General features: G+C 37.1%; 1 protein-coding gene across 1 annotated transcript in view; it reads right to left on the bottom strand.

Annotated features, from left to right (window-relative positions):
• The window catches only part of PPFIBP2 (PPFIA binding protein 2), a 113,117-nt gene extending 101,880 nt beyond the window's left edge, over nt 1-11,237 (bottom strand). Inside the window, exon 1 of the mRNA XM_009288847.2 lies at nt 11,133-11,237. The gene's annotated coding sequence lies outside the window, so the exon portion shown is untranslated. The remainder of the gene's footprint in view (nt 1-11,132) is intronic.
• Between the last annotated feature and the right edge of the window lie 172 nt (nt 11,238-11,409).

The following is an 11,409-nucleotide window of genomic DNA, read 5'->3' on the forward strand; positions in this document are numbered from 1 at the left end:
TTTTTCTTGTTTTATTGTAGTGTTGTTGAGATGAGATGACCAAGGCTACATGTAGCATTCAAGTTGCAGGGTATTTCTGACCTTTAGAAAAAGGCCACAAAAGAAATACATGATGACATAGGTGAATATGTGAATGTTTCCACATTGCCGAGTAAAAGCAATAAATCTTTACAGAAATAACTCACTTCACAGGATTAGAAGAGTGGAGAGCACTAAGTGTTCCTTAAAATGGACAGACACTAAAGTAGGTGAGGATTGGTAGAGGAATTGGCACCAGTGGACACTGAGATACTCAAGATCTGTTTTTCTGCAACAGAACCTCAGAACAAAGAGGAGGGTTAACAAGCTAGAAAACTGATTTCCTGCCATCAGAAGAGACAATTTTCATCCACAAGATTTCTAAGGTAAAAAGCTGAGGTCTGGGTTAGACTACAGAGAGAAACAGTCCAACATAGACACAACTAAGAGAGATATTTCTTATGAGTATTTCTCATTACAAAATGATCTACTCTTGGGTTACTCAGGTTATAAAGCTCTGTCCTGAATTTGCCTCAACTTTATTAATGTGATATGAAGACTTTTGTGAAGTCTAAACTCAGCTTTAGACATAAGGCTTAAAAACAAATACTAAACAGACAGCTTTTTTGACTTTGTAAAATTTAATTTCATATTAGTATTTTTCCCTCTGACACATTTTGTACAGCAATTTATAAATAACTGGAAACATCGCTAGGCTGGTTTAATATGACCCACCCTGCATCTGTGAACACAAATGTGCTGAATTCACACTAAAGGGAACTGACAGTATCAAGTACTTCTGTATAAATTTAAGCTTCAGTAGCTATTTTGAGGAAAGTGTCCATGGGAAACAAAGAAAGGAAAAATATACTTCTGCTAGAAACAGCAAATTCAACATAAGTGAATCTGCTTAGATTAAAAGCATTAAAATAGGAACAACAAATGGATCACTGTGAAAAGCACCATATCCCACATTACTCATCACATCAACGAAAATAAAAATTTTAACAGCTGTGTCAGTTTAATGCCTATGCTTATAAACAAAACATTCTTATATTGATTGCTTCCTGAAGATTAATGAAAATATCTTTGGAAAAAGCTGTCTTCAAGCTTTTCTCTTTCTTTGCCTAAAAGAATAGGTATAACCAAGAGGCAAAAATTCTCCATGGCAAGTTAAATCCTGATCTAAAATGACACATTTTGTTGATTTTGCTCCTCCGTTATTCAGAATATGGGACATCTGACTCCTTGCAGAACTGGCCAACAAGTAAGGAAGTAGCTGTATCAAACATTGTGCCACAGCTGATTTCTAAATCAGAGAATGATATATTCTCCTATCATATTTACTTTCTATACTTAATGGATTAACATAATTTTATAATTATGAGAAAAAGCATTATACAGAGAGGCAATGTTGCAAGACAGACACAACAGTAACTTGACATCCAAAAGCAACATTTAATATTTTTAAGAATCACATAGGTGAGAGAAACTTGTAATATCTCCCAGCCGAAGAAACATTATTACAAGTGGGAAGAAAAATGCGACATCCTTTATTCTTGTTTTTCCAGTGGACCCTAGAAGAAAAGCGAATACCACGATGACTAGAGACAGATTAAGCACCCACTGAAACCAGGAGCTGACTTTAAAGGGAACACAAAGCAGCCCATAATGAACGTGTGACTAGATATATAGGTCTTCTCAATGACCTAGTCTATGGAAGAGCTGTGTTTGCTCACAGAAAAACATGTTCACCTAGCAAAGGATCTTAACAGAATCACCACACTGAAAACCCACTCAAGAGCTCAGATTTTCTATTTCACATTCACCTATGCATGCTGTTACTGTTTCCACTCTATCACTACAACTGAAACAAGTTTCAGGTAACTTTATCCAGTTTTGAGTATTTGGTGCAAACTTTTTACAGGCTTACAAAAGAGTTCTGAAGTGCCCAGCATGCTGCTTCCATAAAGTAGATACATCCGATGGCACAGGATACAAAAGAGATCCTGGAAGTCTACTGTTACATTTAGCACCTTCTATTATCAACCATGCTAGGCATTCTCAAGTTCTTACCAACCACAAAGCCCATCATGCCGTGTCTGCCAACCATTTCAAGGCATTTATTCTCAGTTCTATACAAATGTAAAATGAACAAGTTTCTGTGTCAAATCATGCTATCAAGGGTAAGTCAAATCAATTTAAATTTCTCCTAAATATACTTGATATGTAGGACTAGGAAAGAGATAAGAAAATGCACAGCCACAGTTCCATGCATCAGAATGCCTATTTGAATTTGCAAAACTTAAAAAGTATACATAATTTCCAGAAAGAAACTAATTGCTCAGTAAAACTGGTTCCACGTATGAGCCTCCAAAGCTACCATATTCCAGTTTAGTCATTTTGGCTTACCCAAAACTTTTGGAAGTTTTGCAAATTAAAAAATGCCTTTCTCAACACAAACTGAATGCAAGAACTGGACCTAGAAACAGACCCATTCATAAACTCAGTATTCTTCTGGTTTTTACATACATATTTACATCTGAAGTTCAGGATGCTGTCAGTATAATTCATCAATGGGGTACGTATAAAGGATCACTTTTGTCCTCTTTTAATAGTGAATCCCCATTACTTTTAGGGCATGAAAAAAAATTATAAGTTAAACCATTGTAATGAACATACATAGGATTTCTCTAGATTCATTTCCAGATAAGTATTTTAATTAACTACTTGAACATGAACAATGACCCAAAAGCATTGCCAAAAAAACCCCCTGTAGCCTAAAATTTGTGCTACTATGTGTTACTTCAAGTCCAAAGAAAAACTCTTTCATATGATTGAAATAAACAGAAAAATTGCAGTCGTTACTGCAAATGCTAGACTATAACAGTACCTGAAGCAATATATTGTTACAAAGTTATTCAAATTTTACTGGCTCTGAAATAAATGGGTTAGACACCTTTGTACTGACACAGAAGACAAATGAAACAGAATTTTTACATTACTTTAAAGGGCCTGAGAGTCGTTATAGCAAGGCTGGAAGTCCTAAAGCACAGTCAGTCCCAAACAGCAACGACACCTGAGGGGATACTGAGCGTCAGGCTTTTATACATCCTGTCTTACTTCAGAGTATTTCATGGTGAGACTCAGAGCAGCTTTTTAGAACTGTTTGAAAGGCTTACTACTCATATTTGGTCTGATTGTGAATAAACCTATGCAATTTCCTGAGGTAATAACTTAATCATGTATTTTACTGTTTGATAACAATGCCTTTATTGGACCTGTTTATTAAAACAGCCACAAAATGAAATTATTTCAGGCTAATGACTTGCAAAGTCTTTTAATCGCTACCAGCTACCAGCTGATTTGTCTTTATGAAAAATGTCTCAGAAGTTTCATGCATCTGGGGCCAAGTGACAGTGCATAAAAATCAAAATTAAAAAAACAATAGAAAAATGATTGAACTATTCAAATGACTGTCTATTGGATGAAATTAATTAAGTTTTTCTTCTATTTCAGGATAAAAAAGGGAATCAGAGTTCACCGTCAGTTTCTTCAGTTTATTTCATTTTCCAGAAAATGGATCAAAGTCTGCTCCCATATCAGTGATCATGACATCTTCATACTTTCATACTGAATATGTAAGTAAAATTTGATTTGCTATTATATATGAGAGATTTAGTCCCCTGTGTTTCAGTGGTCTTCAAAAATTCCAAGTGGAAATATTCTAGACAGTTTTATTAATTCCGAAAAAATATATATCCAGTCTTTTCCTACTTGAAAAGAAAAATATGGTCATGTTAACAAACACTGAAATACTACTCTGTCATGAGGAAATTGTTTCTTCTCTATTAGTCCTTATTGATAAGGGATAGTTTTGCTCCATGACAGAAACAGTACTGTTTGTTAGCTAAGAAAAGCAAATAAAATACATTCACTGTAAAATGGTATTTACAGGCATACTGCCTGGCAAACTAGGCAAGCTGCCTAGCATAGCAGTTTTATCAGTCTCAACTAATTTGGAACCTCTGCTTCTAAGTACCCAAATCTGGCTTTCCAAAGGAAGTGAGCAGCTGCTAGTCCCATTCTTCGCAATTAGCCCCTGGATAATCAGAAGCTTTGATTAAATAAAAAGCTACAAATGACTGGTGAATCCAAACTAAATTCATTCTAGAGCATGAATTCTCTTTGTACCAAATCATTTACTCTCAACAGAAACTCCTCTCCCCATGTTAAAAAAAAAAAAAAGCAGTCTTCTACAGTCCATCCTTTTGCAAGTAGTTTATGTGAAATGAGAACCAGCTGGGCTTCACAACCTACAGACAAAACTGAAGATGCTACCAAATTTCCTACTTAAAATGGAGAATACAATCAAAGCAAAACAGATTTGGACTACAATTCTTGCAACAGTTTTCTAATCCTTAGCCTAATCTACAACTATTATGAAACGTTGCATGCACTGGACAAAGTATAGGTAACTATTGTGGACTATTAAGTGTTTTTCACAACACTACAGTACGTTCTGCAAAGCAGGCAGAACAGATCTTTTTCTTGCACAAAAGCTTGTGCAACAACTCTCCTTTCTTCTAGTAACAAAAGGTTCTAATATGATTTTCCCATTGTACATATGAAGTTTGCCAGATCAGACCATAAACTGCTCTTTTCAGTTTCAGATAAAATTACTACTTTGGATACATTCAGCTTCCTACGTTGAAGAACATTTTATTCAAGAAATATTTAACTAATCATTTATAATGTTTATGACTGAGATTTTCAGGTTTAATATAATCTGTACTAACACTAAAATACTTTGTATATATACTTTTCATTACAGAAGACTACTTTCAAGAAAAGAAAACTATTCACTTGACTCATTTTGATTTTTTTCAGATGTAATGAACACATTCTTTAAGAGAATTACATATCCTACTTTTATTGATATTTTACAACCAGTCTGTGTTTCTGGTCCATATAAGTAGCTCTGAATTTTAAGATTTGTTCTTCTTCCCTTCTTGAAACAATTATTTATGTATTACAAAAGAGCTTACAACAAACGCTTTACTTATCTATGTATATACGCTTACATAGCACTTGCATAAATGTACCTTAAGTTCAGCTAGAGGAGGTTTTTTTGTTTGTTTGGGATGGTGGTGGTTTTTTGTTTTGTTGTTTGGGTTTTTTTAGTAGTAAGTACATTTAATGCATAGTTAACAGGGTAGCTGGGGTCCATGTCCGAGTATCTGGGTTGAAGCTATTACCACATTTCCTACAGTCTCACGGTTTCTGAAGTTGTTAATGCATGTTCTGAACACATCTCAAGATCCAGTGACTTGTTTTGCCATTTTTTCTCCTGGTCTGCTGGGTGACCATAAGTCTGCAAGTGAAACTGGTTAGGGAGTGATGGTAAGACCACTGTTAGAAGACCCATGATTATGTGATTTCTCACTTGTACCCTCACTGCAAAGTTTGTAGAGAGATTACAATCATAAATAAACCAAAGCACAGCCTCATACCTTAGGTTGGGCATAAAAACTTTAAAAAAAAGGTTTTCCACATGAAAAAAAGGAATGGAATTAATACTAAATTTCAGGTAAGAGCTTATGTTAACTGCATTGTGAAGACCTGCACTTAAACTTAATGAGAACAGTTTTATGAAGCATACGGGAATGTTATCACAGAATAATTAAGTCACAGAATAGTTGAGGTTGGAAGGCATCTCTTCGGATCACCTACTTCAATTCCTAAGAGCTTGTTTTTATTAGTATGTAGGTTAACATTGGCTGGAATGTCACCAAGGCACTGAATGTATAGGACAAAGATGATTTAACAGAAATTTCATCATGAACTACAGAATGATAGAACATTTTAAGTAAAAGACAGAGGAGTCTTATGGAAGAAGATCTTAATACATCCCCTGTCTAATACTGCACACAGCAAATACCATCCAGGTGAAATGCAAAAACTTTGCTTCCCAGGACAGTTTGTGCTGGTTTTCTATCTATTTAAAATATCGGATTTACCTCCCCAAGGTCTTTGCTAGAGAAATTTTCTTCTCTGGAGTGAAACATGAAAATACTTCCGTTTAGGAGCTGACTGGATTACATGCATTAGTTTATCATCATCACAGAAACACATTCATAAATCTTACTGCAATGTCATTAGAATAAGATGTTCTGACTACACGTTATTAAAGCAGATGCTACCATCTGCACTGTATTGTAGTGGGATAAAAATATGATTCACTATACTCGAGACACTTGGCAAATATTTTCCCCTGTCAAACTAAGGCTTCTGAAATAAACTTTGGGTTGAAAATAGCGCAAATTGGAAACAAAATGACTTCTTTGTATGAGCAGTACAGACAGAAACAAGAAGGCATCCCCAGCTAAGTCACAATACAGACAGAAACAAGAACGCATCTCCAGCTAAGTCACCTCTGAATGTGGAGACCAACCAGACTTGTTTTCAGAAAACGATCAAGTAAAACAGCAGTTCCCGTACTGTCAGTGCTTGAAATCCAGATTAGAATTCAGCAGCTTAGATTTATCTTTAGTAATTACTTTAACTGGCATACAATCTGCTGATCTTAAAGAGTATGAAGACATAGCCAACAAGTGAATCATTTTCTATGAATATTCATACATGTTACATCGTTGCTGTAATGAAAACAAGACTCAAAGTCAGCATTTGATAAGCAACACTTGTAAGAGAACCAGACTTTGGACCTGTCTTCTTCCATTCAGCATGTCTTGACTTTGAGCATTCAGTCTTATTTCACCCCTCCAGCCTAATTCAAGATTTTGCTGAAGGAGAATCAGGCCTGCTGATCTGTTTTCTCCAAATTCACATCTGCTTCAGGAAACCATCATCAACTTAGCACCATGTCCTTGGGTGATATGCAAAAGACCTCTCCTACAATCAGCAGTTCACGCTCTGTCATTGCAACTTTTTGGAAGTCAGATCCATCATTTACCATTGCAGGCATGTTGTCTGCCGCATACTATCTGGTCACCATCAGGTTTCTTATCTTTTCTGCTCTCTGAACCACAAAGCACTCTGTTTTTCCCTGTATTCAATTCTCAACTTTTATCTTCAGTTACTTCAGGTTTTACCTGGAAAATTCAGCTGAACAGATGAACACACATTTTTATGTGGATATAAAATAAATATAAGAATATATTTTATATATCACGTGCACAGAGTTGAGAGAAACACTGATGGCTCCCTGTTAGTTTTTTGATCATCTGGCAGAGAAATGATATCCTATCTTATGCCTGTGAAGATACTAAATTTTCCTCTTCGATCAGTATGTAGCTGAATATGCAGCTCTTTCCCCTCAGCAGCTTTGGGTTACAGGTCTTCCAGACATACTAGTAAGCTACACAATATTCATAACAATCTTGCTTTACAGGTTATCAAATTAGAGTTTAAAATCCAGGTCATGCTTACAGTCCTTTAAACCACTACATTGTAACTTGGCAGATGCACAGTATAAACATAAAATCCACAAATTGACCTAGACTGGCAACAGTGCCATTAGGGTTTACTTTTTATGTTTCTTTCAGAAAGGAATTATCTTTGTAATTTAACTTCTTTGTTCTTTGCATCAATGAATTGCCAAATAAGAGCAAAGTGCTATTGGGAAATGGTTTTATAGCAAATAAACACATGAAGATGCAGGGAAACAAAAGAGGTAACTGTAATGTTACAAGGTCACAAGAGATTTGAAATAAAAATATTGTGCTAAAACTTATAGGCAGAGGCATCTAGCTACAAAAAAAGTACCTTTATTTTGTTGCTTAACGTGCATCTATTTAAGAGAAGAACAACTATAAAATACTGTAAAAGGGTGGCAGAAATTCAAGCTGTCACAGTTTATCAAAGATGTTATCACCTCAGAGCTGGTGCTTAGACCAAGTTAAAGAACAGATTGTCCAAAGGTGGGAATCTTGGTTTCTTCAGCTCTTCAAAGTAACAGGTGAGTCGATAGCACAGAATAGACAAGAGAAAATGGGAAAATTTAGAGAATTTAAAATAGCTCACGGCTTAAACTTTCCAATTTTTGAGGGATCAAGTTACTGAAGCGAAATGATTTCATACACATCTACTGAACTCTGTTAAACGATCAAGTGTGCCTCTGAGGGCAGCCATTGCTGGCTAAACTTTATTCAGTAGCTTATGAGAATTTCAAGATTGTACCTTAAGAAGCTGAATTCACTGAATTCTGAGGATGAGGTGGCAAACTGAGATGATAAACATCTCCACAGATTTGAATGATTCAACTTCACTAACAGAAAAGTGACTTCTGAAGGGTCTCATCTACTGCCCTAAACAATGTTGTCTTCTGTTGCGTTACTATTTCTATACTACTAGGTATTGCTGGAAAATGCAGAAAAGCCTTGCTTGGTCCAGTACGTTGAATGATAACATGTTTGCATCTATACTGAGTGATCATTATCACAAAACACATCTCCTTATGCATCACTTCTCTGCTTTGATAAACACTAAATCCTCTGAATCATCCTATGGACATCTAAAGTAAGAAGATGGTTGCATCCTATTCCTGTAAATATCTTTTTTTTGGGGAGGGGGGGAAGGGGGAAGGTGGATTTTTTGCTAACTAGCAAAGCCACACTGAGGCTCTGCATTACCTGTACGAGCATAGTCTTTTGCTAATCTTACCAGGTCAAGGCCCTCATTTGTTTGAGCTGAAAGGCTCAAAACAAATCCCTAGCTGTGGGAAAAATGAACTAAGTTTCTGGTCTGTCTCTGAATAGTATAATAAAAGTGAAAGTAGTGTCTAGGGATAAGTGCTTTATAGGTTTTTGTGGGAGTTTGTTTGTTTTGAAGAGAGAGAGACCAGAAAGAGGCAAACAGGAAACAAGTTAGGTGAGGGCTAGAAGCAGAGCTGCACATGGAAAAAAAAAAAAAGAGGTGGGTCATTATCTTTTGTTCTTTTTCATTTTCCCGTGTTTTGCACTCATAGCACATTCTCCCTCCGCCTTTCCCCCTTGTTTGCTGACCCTATCAAAGTGTTCAGGAAAGGTGATTCTTAAGGTCTTCACTTACTCTTTTCCATCTGTTTTCTTCCCATCCTCCATTCAAACACACTCTACCACATTAAGTCACATTATGCTACCTTAGAGCCTGCACAGACAGTCTAGGGTAACAGAGAGACTCAGTGTAACAGAAGCATGACGGAGGAAGCAGGGAGAATTGATTCAAGAACCCAGAAAGCACTTCTCTAGTCTATGCCTACACGATGTAGCCTCTCTTTGTTTACAAACACACCCCACCCCCCATCACATTTCCACACTGCTGGTACCACATTAACAAAGATGAAGTGAGATCAGATACAGCAGGAGTGAGGGGAGGATAGTGCTTATTATCCCATCTCTACTTATTCCTGCCCTACTTCCTTCCTGTCCTCCCTGCTTCTAGCATAGTCCTCATATGGATGGGGTTGCTGGAATGAAATCAAGATGGTAGCAGCAGTGCCCTCTGCCACCATTCCTCTAATTCCTCAACTTCCTGGGACAGGAGATGAAAGCAGCAAGGGAACACGGAACAATGCTCCCAGCCCAATTCCTACCATGCTTCAGCCACACAGATTAATCCGTTTCTGCCCCCTCCCTTTAATTTGGCACTTTTCATAGGGCAGAGTCCCAGAGGTATGATAGATAAACTGCTATGTGTTTTGCCAAGACACTTGATTATTACCTGGCTTAGGTAAATAAAGCATTTAAGTTTTCAAAAGCGATGCTAACATTAGTTTGAAACAGTTACAGGCATATCATGTGTGTCTACAACAGATATAAATATCAGCAGTCAGTGGCAAGATTAGTCTTGAGCTATCCCTCAGCTTAAGTCTTGTTATTGGGGACTTGAAATTATTTTATATTTTACAAATTATATTATAATTTTTTTAATATATTATTTTTTCCTCATATTCTGGTACCAAGCTATACTTGTCCTGAAGACAAACCTAAGGTTCTTTTGAGTTCTCCTTCTGCTCTAACTTACACTGGGTTTCCTGTGGGCTCAAGAGGTCCTTACAATTGCTTCCAAATGAAACTATCAGCAAATGGAGGGTAAAGCCATATAATTTAAAAACAACCCATATTTTCTTAGGTTTGTCCCAATTTGTCCTTTCACTCTCCTGGTATAGTGAGTTCTACTCCAAGCATTTCTCCATTAGGAAGATACAAGGAAGCGTAAAGATTTATTGGTTTTAGCTAAGTTCATACAGCAGATCCAAGTCAAAGTCAGGAACACAAGCAAAATAAATCAATAAACCTGGAAAGCTGAAATTCAGCCTTCTTTGTTCTCCCATCTACTCTTTCCACATTTCCATACAAGTTTCAGAATGACACCATTCATGCACCTGTTCACATATTCCTGTTTAAAAAAAAAAAACAAACACCACAACAAAAAACCCACAGAAAAACGCCCCTCACTGTTCCTCCTCCTGCCAAAACCCTACAATTAAAAATCTGAAATTGTAGAAGACCTTTATGACTATGGAAATACAATGTGTTGTACATGCAAATCTTCAAAAGCACACATTGCACTTCACCTATATACAGTCAGATCCGCAGTTACTGACCTACCAAATTAATACTTAACATCTTATTTTGCCCCAAGCAAAACTGAACAAATGATCATACACAAAGTGATGTGATTCCTTATCCTGCTTGTAAATTTTAAGGGGGAGGTATTTTTATCATAGTAGCACGATAACATGAGTGCTGAACGATGAAACTGGAGATCACTTGACATCTCCTCATACTCTTACCTCCCTTATCTCTGTACTGGTAAAACAGCCCATAATAGCCAATTTCATCTTCCAGCTGTTCTTTTCTGAACATCCTTTTAACTATCTGATTTCCCCCACATAACTCTTTTCTTAATTAATTTTCAGTTACAGACTGGGGCGGGGGGGAAGCACACCTCACTTCCACTTTAGAGAACTCGGCTTGCAACTGGATATCATTACTGACAGGAGAGTTTCTGAATCGACTGTTCTATGTCAATAAAACGGTTTATTTACTGAACTGCTAGTTGAACTCAAGTTTCAAAGCTTTGCTCACTGTGAGAATAAATATTTAACTTACAGGAGCCGCGTCTATTTAAAAGTCTTCTCAACAGCATGGAGTCCTTAACTCTCGCAGCAAGGGCAAAGCATTTAAAAAGGAGAAGCAACGGGCATTGTAGTCACATCCGCAGCAGGATTCGTGAAGGATCCCCTTTTAAAAAACGACCGAAGCGCCCCAGAAACCGCCCGGAGCCTGCGTTCCCCGCTGACCTGCCTCCTGCCCGACGGTGCCCTCGACCGAACCGCCGCGGCGCCTCGGGACAACTCGGCCCAGCGCCCCGCCACCTCACCGCCGA

Source organism: Aptenodytes forsteri, unplaced genomic scaffold (assembly GCF_000699145.1).
Source record: "Aptenodytes forsteri isolate BGI_AS27 unplaced genomic scaffold, ASM69914v1 Scaffold8, whole genome shotgun sequence".
NCBI classification, from domain to species: Eukaryota; Metazoa; Chordata; class Aves; order Sphenisciformes; family Spheniscidae; genus Aptenodytes; species Aptenodytes forsteri.